Source organism: Mesocricetus auratus, unplaced genomic scaffold, assembly GCF_017639785.1.
Source record: "Mesocricetus auratus isolate SY011 unplaced genomic scaffold, BCM_Maur_2.0 Super-Scaffold_100676, whole genome shotgun sequence".
Classification (NCBI taxonomy): domain Eukaryota; kingdom Metazoa; phylum Chordata; class Mammalia; order Rodentia; family Cricetidae; genus Mesocricetus; species Mesocricetus auratus.
The window spans coordinates 2,437,882-2,452,516 of NW_024429266.1; the positions used below are offsets into that span (position 1 = coordinate 2,437,882).

Genomic DNA, 14,635 nt, shown 5'->3' on the forward strand with positions numbered 1-14,635 from the left:
TTCTAAATTTTTCCCAGTGATCATCATTGCTCTAATAATGTTAAAAAATAACAGAAATGCCCATAAAAAATGTATGCGGGGATAACGGTTGCTGAAGGAACCACCGTAGATGTAATGTTTCAAGGGAACCAACCCTCAGCTGGAGAGATGTGCTTTCTCTAAATACGTGTCTCATGTGAATTGATTCCAAACGTTTGCTACGCTTTAGTCATTGAGGCTTTTGTGTGTGCCGTGCAGTGGTTTCGCTGGCCACCAGACACAGCCCCTTCCCTACTGTTAAGATCCTGACGGGAAATGCCACCGGCATATGGGAGTGTGCAGCAGGGGTCAAGCCCCTTTGTCCTCTTTTCCAAGGGCTTTCTTTGGAGGCTGCACATTGAAATCTCTTCAGTCTGCCCCACGTTCTGGAACGTGGAATGCCTTGATTTTTTTTCCCCAAGATGGTAAACGCAGAGTAGCAGGAATGGATAACGAACCAGAGAAACACCGAAGAGGTGGACGGGAGAATTCCAGATCTAAGTGGATTATAAAAGGCTGTCTGGGAAGACATCCAGGATAGCAACCCCTTCACCCTCTACCTGGGCACGGAACCCAGGTCCTTGCTAGGTAACCCTCGCTGCTGGCCTATACGTCCAGCCCACTGTGGATTTTGGACTTGATGTTTTGGTACTTTGTACTCTCGCGGAATGGTTCCCCCAACGCCTTGTGGTGGGAACAAGTTGGTACTTATATCTCCAGTAGCTTTCTTCAGGACAGGGGTCAAGTCCTAATTGTGTATCAGTATTCAAGCTGAGAAGCTTACATGGGGTGACCCTTCAACAAGCATTTGTGGCGGGAGTGAGTGAATGAAATGGGAGAGAGGAGGAGGTAACGTTAGACCAGGAGAGCGAGCCTGCTGTTCGTCTCCTACAAGGATGCATCTGGATGCTGTCATTTGCAAATAAACGAAACAAAACAATAACAAAACAACAACAAAACCCTCTACATTTGACTGGAAGACATTCTGAGCTTATCCTTGTCACTTTGTGCCTTGACTGAGAGGATGGCCTGCTCTTGGGGTCTCATTTCCTTGTCGGACTCCAGGTATGTGGGGTATGGAGGAGAGAGAGGCATCGCTGGTGCCAGATCCCTGGATGGAGCCTTTTAGAAAGGCTGTAGCTAGTGACTACTGTGTGAAACAAACGGGGTGTGGGGAAGGGAGGTTTCTCTCTGCCCTGTGAACCCTGGGGTTTACCTTACCCCTTACTCCAAGGCAGCCAATGTGGTGATTCAGTGTTTATGATTTAATAAAGCTTGCCTGGGGATCAGAATGCAAAGCTAGCCACACTAGCTAGCCATAGAGGCCGGGCAGTGGTGGTACACACCTGTAATCCCAGGACTCAGGAGGAAGAGGCGGAAGGATCTCTGTGAGTTCAAGACCACCCAGGGCTACACAAGAATGAGTCAATCTAAAAGAATAACAGAATTCATGCTTTTAATCTCAGCACCAGAGAGGTATATAGGAAGAAGCAAGGGGTCTCATGTGGCATTTAGTTTTCAGTTACAGGGAAGACGGGATCTCCATTTCAGCCTTGGTAGAGGTAAGAGATAGTGGCTGGCTGCTTTGCTTCTCTGGTCTTCAGCTTGAACCCTAATATCTGTCTCTGGGTTTTTATTATTCGTGTTACAAGCCACAGCAAATAACACATGCTGCTTTATGGTTGGGGAATGAATGACATCTCCCTTCTTGACAGCACCCCAGTATCTGTGAGCAGGAGTTTCACCCTCCACCCTGTGAGGACGGCACTACATGGCATCCCTTAGCAAATGACTTAAAGACCCCAAAGGGCCTCTTCCTGGCTCCCTTACCCAGGAAGTAGGTTAGGCAGATATAGATGCTTGGAGCAGACTGGGCCTCTTCTCGCTCAGGAGTCCCAAGATGGGCTGCTCCTGGCTTCCCAGCTTGCCTTCTCCTAGCTTTGGAGGTTAGGCATGAGAAACCAAGGGTGTTCAAGGTTGGGCACACTGATAAGAACTTTTTCAGTGGACCAATGATACTAACGCCAGGCTGTAGAGGGTACGTAGCAGCGGAGTGTATCTTGCTGTGGTCAGGGGCCCTGCAGTGCACCAGAAAAGGGTGACATTTTTCTGTGGACACAACCCCAGAGGAAATCTATGAGCCAGAGAGAGAGAGAGAGAGAGAGGGAGAGAGAGAGAGAGAGAGCACACGAGCGAGCTTATACTTGATTCTTTCTGAGGGAATATATATTCACCGTTGTAAAAGATGTGTAAAAGGGATAGGCACCGCTACTGTTTGTTTTTGTTTTGTTCTAATAACTATTTGATGGCACTATCAAGCTCCGGAGATGCTCCCTGTGTTTGTCAGGTTCTCTCAGATGCTCAATGCTGGCATAAAGGAAGTGCAGCCCATCTGATTAGTCAGCTGTGCCTTTGACGTGGATGGTGGTAATGCTGCCTTCCCTGGAGCAATGTTAAGTTTCCCCGGAGCCCACTCTGTGATCTCAGAGCTGAAGGACGGAGCTTCCTTGTCTATGCGAGTGTGCACGGCGCAGGGCTCAGGCAGGAAGGGGCAGTCATATGGGAGACATGAGTATTTTCGTCTGGTGTTTTATGACGACTGAAGGAAAGTCGTGGGCTCCATCCTTCTTCGTCTTTAGAAAAATCAAAGACATTCTTGAGGCAGGAACAGCCACTCATCAGAGAACCTCAGAAGACACTGGCTGGGAGTTTTCATGTGTCACTACAAAAGAAAAAGGGAAAATGACTGGCTTGGCAAGAAAAAAAAAAGTCATAGAATAGAATGCCTTTGTCTCATTATGGATAATAGGTTGGTGTGTTTAAATTTAGCTTAGTCCAGCTTTGGAAAAAAAAAGTAAAGAAAGATTTGTACTTAAAAAAACTTCAGCTTTGCAGTTTTGTCTCATCTAGAATTACAGATAGTGTCCAGGCTGTCTGTGAATCCGTGGATGGAAGCAATCCTCCTGCCTCGGGTCCCAAGTAGCTGTGACTGTAGATGTGTGCCTCAGGGCTGGATTATAGCCCTACCCCTTCAAGGCAAATGACACACACTAATTGTGATGGTTCATTGTGGTCTTCAATGTCAACCAGATGGGACATGGAATCACCTAGGAGACACATCTCTGGCCATCTAGGGAGGTCTTTCTAAGGAGGGTACATCCACACTCGGTGTGGGTGACACTACCTCCTGGGCTTGGGTTCTGGGATAAATAGAAGGAAAAAAGGTAAAAGCAGCCAAGCTCTAGCATCCATCTCTTTCTGCTTCCAAACTGGGTGCAGTGTATCCAGCTGCCTCACACTCCTGCCTCGAAACTTTCCTGCCAAGATGGACTATACACTCAAACCATAGTTTTGTCATAGCTACGAAAAGGAACAAATACGGAAATCCCATGCTGAGGGGTTGGGGCCTTTGCTGTGGTCAACCTGGCCATATGGCCCTTAGATCTTTAGAGTTGATTCATAGCGGGGCTGTAGAAGCATTTGGAGTTATGGGCTAGAGAAGACCCAGAATTGGTATGCAGAGATCAGTGGGTCATTCCAGGGGAGTTTGGAAAGAGAAATGCAGACAGCAAAGCCTGGTCTTAGCATGAGGCTTCAGAGGGGAACAGGGACTCTGTTGGGGCCCTAGGTCAGAGGCCATTAAAGTTCTATTCTGACAAAGTCTGGCTGGGTTCCACATACACCTTGAGAAACTGAGAGAGTTTGAATTCAAAAGTAGCAAACTAAACTGTTTCGTGTAGGAAATCTCAAGACAACAGCATTCAGGCTGGGGGATAGTTTTTGCTCAATGAGTTTATTGACGTCTGTGGTGACAATGGAAACCTGAAGGACTTGAAAACTGTGCAGAGGGTGATGGAGGCGGCGTGAGTGGATGGAGGTGCTGTCTGCGGAGGTGCAGATGCAGTGCCTATAACCGTTAGAGCCATCAGTTGCAATTGAGTTGCACTTGGAACTGAGGCCACAGGAAAGGCGTCTTAAAGGCAAGATGGCACCTGATGTCCAGTTTGTAAGACTGTGAAAGGCAAGAGCCTGTGTTGTGGTTTGAAATGTGAAGTGTCCTCTATAGGCCCGTGTGGTTGAACCTGGTCTCCGCTGGTGGTGCCGTTTAGGAAACCTTTAGGAGGTGAAGTAGTCACTAGGGTAGGGCGGTGAAACTTGCCTGGTCTCACTTTTGCTCATGCTTGGCTTCCTGAATGTGGATGACCAGATAGCTTCCTATTCCTGCCGCCATGCCTTACCTGCCGGCCACCATGCCCATGTCCTACTGGAACTCTGACCCCAGATATATCCTTTATCTGTTAAGTTATTTTTTAGGGTATTTTAATCACAGAAATAGGGAAAACAAAACAAAACAAACAAACAAACAAACAAAAAAAAACAAAGCAGAAGACAAAGAAGTCTTGAGTTTCCAGTTCCTCTGAAAGGGAGTTCCTGCTGGAAAACAACCACCGTAGGAAGTGTTCTCCCGGGTTCAGCCACCAAGGTGAACAAACGTTAAGCATCTGGACTGGGAAGTGCCAGACTGCCCCTCAGCCTGGCAGCAGAACTAAGTGTTGTCTCCATGGTCCTGGCTTTGAAGACATTTGCAAAATTCAAGACTGAGAAGGTACAGAGGCTCTTTACCGAGGGTTTAAAAGGTGCTGAAGCCAGGCGGTACCCAGTAGGGTTAGAGTCCCTGCGTAATGGCCCTGGGAGACGTCATGAGAAGCTGTTAAGGTGAACCCCAAGGTGCAATGAAGACACCAAGATGCTGGAAATGCCAGGGCCTTAGGGGACATCTCCTGGGGAGCTACAGGCACAGAGGAGAGCTGGCTCAAGATTGTCGTGTGTTACAGGCACCAACATGGAAGGGCCTGGTCTATCCAGTGCTGCTGGGACCCAAATGATGCCGCCAAATCTGAGGTCCTGGAAGGGTACGGCAGTGTTTGACTATTTGCTGTTGAGTTTGTTCTTGCTCTGGTCTGGTTTTCCTTGCCAATCTTCTACTTCTCCCTTTTGGAATGGGAATGAACTCTGTGGCACTGGATATTGGACTTAAATAACTTGTCTTTTATCGAATAGGGCCTCACAGTTAGGGATCTGCCTTGAGTTGCAAAGGAGACTTTGACCCTTAGGACTTTGAAAATGTTAGACGTGCTAAGGTTTGGTGGACTCCTAAAAATGAAATAAATATGTTTCATTACTGGCGGCCACAAACCTTGGAGGACCAGGCGTGGAATGTTACAGTTGAAAGTGATATGAGGGTATTTGGCTGACAAAGGATGGACTTGAGAGTTTTCATTGGGAACTTGATCGGATGTTATCACCTTGGAGGCGTGCCACTGGGTGGAGAGATGGGTTTAACCCTGAATGTGGGGAGCACCATCTTACGGTGTGGGATCCTGGACTGAATAAAAAGGAGGATGTGAGGTTAGCACCTACACTTAGTTCTTACTATTTCCAACCGCTAATGCCATGTGATCAGCAGCCTCCGCGTGCCCAAAACCATGCCATCCTGCCGTGAAGGGTGCGACGTCCAAGTGTGAGACTAAAGGAACCCTTCCTTATTTCTGTGGCCGTTTGTTAGGTGTGTTGCCATAGTAATTAATTAGCAGTGTGCCATCCCCCTTCTTTGATCTTTTCCTGGGGAGACAGTTTTTAAAATGCAGAGCATCACTATCCTCTAAAAGAAGACCTGGGTCACCCTTCTAGTTAACAATTTCAACCTCACCGTTTTTATGTGCTTATAAAATATAAAACCATTAAAAATGTCTGTAGAGTAAAGCCTTTTCCTTGCCTGCCACTTTGGTTTTTCCCCACCAATCGCCTGGGCTCTGCCACGTTGTAGTCCCCAAATAACGCACAAGATGCTGTATTAATTTTGAAGCTGTTGGCCTTGCTTGTTTCTTACTGGCTATCTCTGACTTAAGTATTTACCCCATAACTGCCAATCTAAGTATTTCTCTTACCGGAGAAAAGTTCCAGACATCTTACTTCTCTGGCGGGCTCTATCGTGAATCCCTGTGTTTCCCCTACCCAGAGTCCTCCTGGACTCCTAGTTCCACCTATCTTGCTTCCCTATTGGCCAACAGTGCTTTATTGACATAAACACAGGACTTCCCCTTAAAATGTCTTTCCTTATTTTTTTAAAATATTGTGTACATTTAACTTCTTAATCCATTTCAAATGTGTATTTTGAGTAGGTGTCTTTCATTTTCCCCTCAATAGTGAAGTAAATTTTTTTAAACCAAAATTTACGCACTTCTTTCAAACACTGTGTTTGCCTCATCCAAGCCATTGTTTGACACCTTGTTAGGACTCCCAAAGTACGGAGTGAGAACGCTGCCTTGGGTTGTATTTAGGTGGATGGGAAAGGCTGTGAGCCTCCAGGATGGTTCTAGAGCTCTTGAGAAGGTTTGTGGAGTTGGTGTGTCGTTTAGAAAACAAATTCCTGTGGTGGCTAGTGTTTAGTTGTCAGCTCGCCACAACACACAATTGCCTGAGAAGAGACCCTGTTGAGGAACTGTCAGAGCAGGTTGGTTATGGGCATGTATGGGGCAGGGGTGGGGGCAGGGAAGAGGGCAGGATGGAGGTGCCTGTGGGGTATGTATGGGGTGGGAGGGGCGGTAAGCTGTCTTAATTGTTAATTAATGTAGGAAGACCCAGTCCACTGTGGGCACTACCAGTCCCTAGGCCCTCAAGCAATGCTGGCTTTATTCTCTCTGCTCTTGGTTATGAATGAGGTGTGACTAATGGCTTGAGTTCCTTCCATGAAGGACTCTGACCAAGCTCATCCCTGTCCTGTGTTTTGGTCAGGTTTTTTAAAAAATCACAATAACTAACAAAACTAGAGAGATCCCTCTCATACATGGACAGATTCTGCTCGCCGCATGGTGTTTAGTGCAGATTGGATTCTGTACGCGTGCAGATTTTTCTGAGAAAACTCACTTCACCCTCCTGAAATGCGGTTTGTTCTGATGGAGGGAAGGTAGACCAGGTGGCTGCTTACTCCTCGCTCTATCTTTTTCTCCCCAGCCTTTTCGGTGTGTATGTGGCATCTCAAATCCCTGAAAGGACAGGGACTGCCAAACCGAGCAATCTAACGTCACCCGCCTCTGGATTTCCTTTGCTGACACCTCGTGTTTGACTGGTTCATGCCTCCAGTTCTTTAGCTTAGGAGTTGGACTCAAAAAACAAACTGACGCTTGACTTGGAGTCCCAGCGAGAGCCACAAAGTAAATACCGTAAATACTGTAAATCCTAGTCTTGCTTCTTTGCCCAGGCTGGCCTTGAGACCCTGGGCTCAAGTGATCCTCTTGTCTCAGTCTACTGAGTAGCTGGAACTACAGGTGTAGGTCACTGTGCCAGCAACAGCCCCTCCCCTTTTAAGGTAGAGAGCAGCGTCAGTTACAAAGTGAATTACTGTAGTTCATTGTGGGGTTCATGCTCACGAGGAAGATGTCTGCTCACCATCATTGCAGATCTGTTTGGGATTGTGTGATGTTCAAGGTGTCAGGAAGGGGCTCCCTTGCATATTTAAGGAGTCAGGTGGTCAAGGGAGGGATTCATTCAGGGTAAAGGGTGAGAAGAAGGGAGACAGCCACTGTGTTCAGAGGTCCCTCTTGATTCCTTTGGGTTCCCAGATGGAAACCAAGTGGGATGCTGAGTGGAAAGATCCAGGGGGTAATGGGAAACAAAAGCCTTGCATATTTATTTCTAACACACACGGAGGTGACAACTTGCTTAGTTACTGGATTTAATTTCCTTTTTACTTTGCAACAGTAACACCTTCTTTTTTGGTGTTAGTAGACGTTTTTAAAGTAATGAATCGTGTATAACATGGTCTTATTAAAACGGTGTTTACATCTTTGCAGCCCTCTGGATCAGTCCTGAGCACAGGCAAAGGGGACAGGTGGAGTGGGTGTGCACAGGCCATGTGCAAACACTATGCCGTTATATAAGGAGCTAGAGCATCTTCTGATTGTGGCGTGTGTGTGTGTGTGTGTGTGTGTGTGTGTGTGTGTGTGACATCCTGCATCACACTGAGACTACTGAGACTACTGAGGGCTGACTGTATGTATGCAAGTCACTCAGCACTGTACCTGGAGGCAGTGGGACTTGGCAAAGGCTGGTTTTGTCTTTACCTGCTAGTGAGTCACTGGTGTAAGTGCTTCTATCCTGTCCCACTGCAACCCATCCTAGATGTCTCCTTTATGCAATCTCTCTCTAGGTTCCTGTGGGCACTGATTACAAAGCTTTCTGACCCTAGAATCCCCCAGCATACCTTCGACCTTTAGCTCTGCTCCTGCAGAGCTGGGCAGAGCAGGGTATCAGTGTTAATACGAAGTGACTTTTTTGTGATCAGGGGTATGTGAAATCTATGCTTTTAAATATAGGTGTGTGTGTGTGTGTGTGTGTGTACATGTCACATATCCTTCTAGACAGTGAGTGGGGTCTCACTTACCTGTATATTCTCTAGTCCCCACAATGCCCAATATCTGCAAGTTCCCCAAAATGGTTTGGATAAATTTTAGTTTTTAAAACTATAAAAATGTTACGCAGTTATTTACTTTCTATTTAATTTGATTATTTGTGTAACCATGCGAGATGTTGGGACAAGACAGACAGTCGCCCTATCTTAGTTCCATTCCATACAGCAAATACTCAGCAATACGTTGCAACAGAGGTGATCCAGGGGTTGTTAATGAGACAAGGCACAGTGGTGCCCTGTGGCTCCATATGGAGAGCTTGAATTAGACTCACAGCAGTAGACAGTGGACAGTGTTTGCCAGGACAGGCAGAAGCCAGAGCTGCAAGTTACCGGCCAGCAGGTAGAATGCCCAGTGCTACAAGATGAGTTGAGTTCTAGAGATCTGCTTTGCAACCAGCGACTTTTTAGTTAACAGCTCTGTGCTATAAGCTCAGGAGTCTGTTTAGAGGGTAGATCTCATGTGAAGTTTTTTACACCAATAAAAACTTGAAAATGGGAAATCTATGCCAAGTAGGCAAGAAAGTAAGCAACAATGTAACAACAAGCAAGCAAGCAACAATGTAGCAATGATGTGTTGGAGGACACAGGCCTGAGCTCGGAAGCCTTGCCTCGCTGGGGCAGTGGGTAGCCCTTAGGCCATGAGACCGGCAAGGAGGTGGTCTGGACTCAACTGCTCCAGGCAGAGGGAAGGTCATCCCAAAGCCCTGGAAAGAAAAGGACCACATTCAAGGAGCTGAAGGGAACCTGGGCCCGCAGGATGGAGGAACCCGAAGTCTGCCCTGACCAGGAGGAAGAAAGTGTGGCCAGAGTGATAAGGCTTGGGGAACCACTTTAAATGCCAAATTGGGTCTGGCGGTGCATGCCTGTGATACCAACATCACTGAAGCTGAGGCAGGGGCATGGTAAGTTCAAGGTTAAGCCTGGTCTATGTGGGGGATTATTCTGTCTCAAAACAACTAGCAACAAAAAATGCCAGAGGAGCTATGGAGGTGGAGGGTGTTGAGGAGGGGAGCGGCCTGGTCTGACATCCATTTTTCCAAAGTCAGACAGACTTTGTGAGAAGTTCTGTCTTCCTCCAAGGAGCCGGTCCCAGGGTGTCTAACGGGTGCTTGTCCCTTAAGGGGTGGTAGCAGCTGCTCTGAAGCTACTTAGGGTTGGGCCGCAGTCACCCAGAACTACTGTCTCACTGCCCTGCTTACTTGGGTAGGAGTAACGATTAACAACTTACCAACACTCATGTGAGGCAGTTAACTGACAGTGGACCACCACAGCACCTTCTAGGGCATGGGCAGCTGCCCTAGTGCGGGGGCTTGAACACAGAGAGGACTTTCTTCTCATGGCAAGCAACTCTGTCTCCTGACCTCGTCAGCAAGCCTGGGTTCCAGTTTCCATCACAGTCCGTGCCAGGACTGCTTTTCTGGTTCCAGGCGTAGACACTCTGAACGTCTTGAAATGCCTTTCATTCCTTTGTGGGGTGGAAGGACCTTGATCATGGCCCACATGTCAGTGATTGTGATTCTTAGATAGTTCTGTGGCCCATTGCTCACTCCGCCTCTGCCGCTGTTGCTTCTGAGGAAAATGTTGCTAGAGTTTTGTTTCGTGTTTTTTGTCTTTATGACTGTACTATATTTTGGATTTGTTAATTAGAAAAATACAGATTAAAGGCAACACGAACCAAAGAAAACTTTTTGCACTCCGAGAGTTGGCACCCACAGTTCAGACTCCCATATGCATTTCTACAAGTGGCCATTGCTGAAGATAAATGCACCTGACAATAAGTTAAAATGTAACTCCTGCTATATTAACGGAAGTGCCTTCGATACAGAATTTAAAAGGCACTTTTAAATTCGAGAGTCTGAGTGGGGGGGTGCTCTTAGTAAGTGGGGCTGTAGGACTCCCCATCTTGTAGCCACTGCAGACGGCTCGTTCGTTGGATGGGTCTTTTAGTTGCCTTCCTATGTTCGAGGCTCTTTCTGTCTTCAGAGGGTCACAATGCAAGGCGGAAGCCAGACACGTTCTGTCTTTCTGCACACCACAGGTCTTAGAGCCCCAGTCTTGAGATTTAAGATTCTGGACAGTCACGCGTGGGTGGGAGGTGTGACCCTGCGTGCAGCCCAAGTGGCAAGAGTGACACCCGCTTTATTAAGAGATAGAGGTGCTGGGCTGGAGCTCCTCCACCCAGCCCCCTCCCCATGGTAGGGACCTACTGGCTCTGAGCCCAGTTTCAGTTCTGAAAGGGCACCAGTGAGCTGTGGCGGGGTTATCTGTGAACAGTCCCTGGCTGCATCGGCTCCCAGCTGCCTGCAAGGGTCTCTCGGAGGCTGCACTCAAGCTATGGGGACTTCTTTAATGAGCTCCTTTTGAGGGTTAGCTGGAGTGCATTCTGTTATTTATAGCAAAGATAACTAAGGCAGTTTGCTTACCCAATGGGCAGGGGACGATGTGCTCGGCAGGGGGAGTGCATGATCTTCAGCAGGCTTGTTCCATCAGAGGCATCGATTCCACATACCAGAATTAAAGACAATTGCAGCTTTTTTTTTTTTTTTTGCATCAGCACAAGACAGTTCCTGTGAGTTGGAAAGAGCATGAAGTCAGGCATGGAAGCCCTGGGCTCGGGGCTGCCTGACATCTCTTTGCTGTGGTGGTTTTTGTGCAAGTCACTTCTACTTGGGACTGGATTTTCTTATTTGCGAAAAGAGAGAATTCTGTCAGATAAACTTCTGATCAGCCTCTGGTGAGTGGTGCTGGCATGTCTAGTATTAGCGTCTGTCCAGATCTGTGACAGCCAGTATGCTGGCTCTTAATCCCACGTGACTATTTAAAATTCAAGTTCATTACAATTCAGTAAAGCTACCGTGATGTTGTGGCAGAATATCGAATAGATACTTGGTTTCTGTCCCTGGTTCCTGGCACAGAGCCCTTAAAGCCTTTGGAGATTCGAACACCGGGAGGACCTTTGCTCTGGGGTTTTTGTCTTTGAGCTCAGTCCCTACATGGATCTGCTAAGACCTCTGTAACTCCCTGAGCACTAGAAGTCGGGCTCAGCCCCTGAATCCTTTAGAAGCTTCTTTCACTCTAATGAGGCAAAGCTTAATAGACCCACACAGACAGCCTCGGGATGGGGACCGGTTGCCAGGGGAACCAGCTGTGAGTAGAGAGGGTTGGGCCATTCAGCCTCATCTTGTCACCTCTACCCCCAAGCCAGCCAGGCAGGAAGAAAATGAAGGATTTTGTTGTTCCTGACAGCTGTGACACTTGCATGAGAGCCCAAAGGAAAAGAAAGCATTCGGGGCTTTCTATGTTAAGACTGGGTACCATGAGGGGGGTACCTAGGAGGTGGAGTACTCAGAAAAGGCTTAGCAGTTCCCAGACCATCCCACTGTGATCTGTCCGTGGAGTCCTTCCCAAGAGCCTTACTGTGAACTAGCAAACATATGTAAGTGCGTCCCCGATCCTGAGTCATCCTGCAAAATCAACTACGGGTATCTTGGGAACTGTCAGTGTTCAGCTGGTCACTCAGGCAGCAGCTTGTCCATGGTATCTGAGGAGGGGGACTGCCCTATGGGACCCAGCCCTGAATCTGTGGATACTCACAACCTCCGGATGTCTAGTTTCAGAACTGAATCAGAGGCTGGGTCCTGGAGAGTCAATTGCCTGGTGCCGGGGTGGACCTCTTGCATATCTGGCCACAGATGGTTGCCGAGTTGACAGTTCCTCTCTTAGCAGGGCAAACTCTAAAGCTCAGGTGCAAAGCTGAAGTTTTAGAGCTCTGTAACAGTAGTAGCTACTGCCTATCCTGTCGGATAGCAGATAAGACGCTTGAGTCATCAATGCTGTCGCTCTCAGTCTCAGGTGGCAAAGCAGGCTTCTACATGCCCCAGAGATGATTAGGGTCTTCTATACCTTGTCCAGCAGCCAATCATGTCCTGAGCCACCACCTGAAGAGTCACCCCGCTTGCCCACACGGATCCTCCCATCTTCTGCTAATCTCATTCCTCTCCCTCTCAACAATTCCAGCTCAAGAACACACACACCAACGCTGCATCTTGGGATTATCCTAGCAACTCCTTTCCCCGTTACATAGTTGCTTTTCTGGTTACTGTGGCTAATCACTTGACAAAAGCAACCTAAGAAAGAGAGGTTTACTGTCATCTCGTAGTTTGAGGAGATACAGCGTATCCAGGCAGGGTGAGTCATGGCTGTGGGAGGTAAAGACACGCCACCTTGTATCCTCAGTCAAGAAGTGGTGCTCGGTCCACTTCCTCCCTTAATGGAGTCCACGATCCCAGTCTGGGGACCTGGGCAGCCCATAGAGAGGAGGTTATTTCCCCCAATGCAGAGATTCCCTCACAGACACGCCCCGGTTTGTCCTTGGGTGATAGTAGATTGCATCAGGGTGACCATCGTTGTTAAACTGTCACAAACTTGCACACCCACTTCATCTGTAGCTGTGTCGTTTCTCCCATTAAATGTTATTCGTATCTGCCCGGTTTTCTTCATGCTGTTGGGAGCACCCCTTTCATCTTTCACTTCCCCTCTAGCGTGAATCTTACCTGTCATTTCTTCCTTATTCCTGGGGGCTTCCTTCAATCCACTCATCGGAAGGTTGGATCAAAAGCTGGCCCGGATCACTGCCTTGCCTTGACGTCATGTATGCAGCTGCCGTCTATAGATGTAACTAACCCTCTCCCTGCTGTCTCAGGACACTTTGTCCTCCGCTCTCTGACAAACACCCTCACGTCTACTTCCTTCTTTCCCCTTGTTCCCACTTTGCCAGGTGACTATAAAGGTCCGACTGTCTACATCACAAGACACCTGGGCTAAGAGCTGGAGCCAGCCTTGGGGACTGTCCACGAGGACTGTTGGGGTGACAGGTGCAGGGAATGCATATTCAGAGCAAAGGGCGCTGGACGTTCAACCACACCAGATGAATATGTTAGATTAGGAGAGTCCTGAGACCCACGAGGGTGTCCCAGGGACCTGACTCTGACCCAGGAATGAAGAGACATGCAGCTTTGATGTGGCAAGCACGGAGGCAGGGATCTGCAGTAGAAGTCCAAATGCTCATGGGAGCATCACCCAGAGCTGGGTCTACTGGAGCCATCTGGCAGAATGATTACGGCACCGCCCAGCTGCACCTCATCCTCACCCAGATGTTCTGTGAGCTTAGGCTCCTTACTCCCTGCCCCCTTTTGCTTTTTGTTGGCCAGAGAAGATTCTGTTGCCTTTAACTAGAAGCTCCTGGATAGTGTGTGTCTGTAAAAATATGTATGTATGTATGTATGTATGTATGTATGTATGTGTATGTGTATATGTGTGGATGTATGTATGTGTGTATGTGTGTGTATATGAATAAGGTGGTGCAGTATGTCACTCTGCTCTCCCAGACCCCTCAGTGACAGAAAAAATTGGAAAAACCCCAGCTATGTAAAATCGCACGCAGACTATGATATACAAACACTCATGCATGCAGCTTTGTCCAGAGCACAAGGAAAAGAGGTAAGAATTCTCATAACAGTGTGAGCACAATTGAAAAGTTACAAGTTCCTAGGAAATAAGTATTTTAGTAAGTGCCAGCATTTGCAGGTAATTTGACAAAAGGGAGCTCTCTCTCTCCCGGGTATGTGTGTGTGTGTGTGTGTGTGTGTGTGTGTGTGTGTGTGGACTGCCAAGTCTTCAAGATGGAGAAGGGGGACACACTAGTAAGTGTGCCTGAGTCTGAGTGGTGACCACAGAGGATGGATCCTTGCTTTGTGTTCTGTTCACTTCACAGTGTGGGAGGATGGTGCTTACACTGGGTGATGATGCTCACACTGGGGTCTGGGAGGACGGTGCTCACATTAGGGTGTCAGAGGATGGTGCTCACACTGGGGTCTGGGAGGACGGTGCTCACATTAGGGTGTCAGAGGATGGTGCTCACACACTGGGGTGTCAGAGGATGGTGTGTATACCAGAGCGTGGGAAGTCATGGTTCCTGTGCTTCTTAGACAAGTGCATTCCTCTCCTGGGTCCACAGACCATGGCAATGGATTTCTGTCGTCTGGAACACTCCAGGAGTGAACTTTAGCATCAGAGGCTCTTATGGGACAGTGTGTTAAGGCATCAGAGAAGCGGATGTGGGCTGATAAAGCTTCATGTACCCAATCA

At 47.9% G+C, this 14,635-nt stretch overlaps 1 protein-coding gene and 1 long non-coding RNA gene across 5 annotated transcripts in view; one reads left to right on the forward strand and one right to left on the reverse strand.

Moving 5' to 3' along the window:
- Positions 1-14,635, forward strand: part of Hhat (hedgehog acyltransferase) — a 236,536-nt gene that overhangs the window by 104,613 nt on the left and 117,288 nt on the right. The gene's annotated exons all lie outside the window — the stretch shown is intronic.
- LOC121136593 lies at positions 1,457-10,617 on the reverse strand. Its single transcript, XR_005873628.1, has 2 exons — positions 9,717-10,617; positions 1,457-2,740 (listed from the first exon to the last, which is right to left on the reverse strand). It is a non-coding gene; the product is annotated as an uncharacterized LOC121136593 (long non-coding RNA).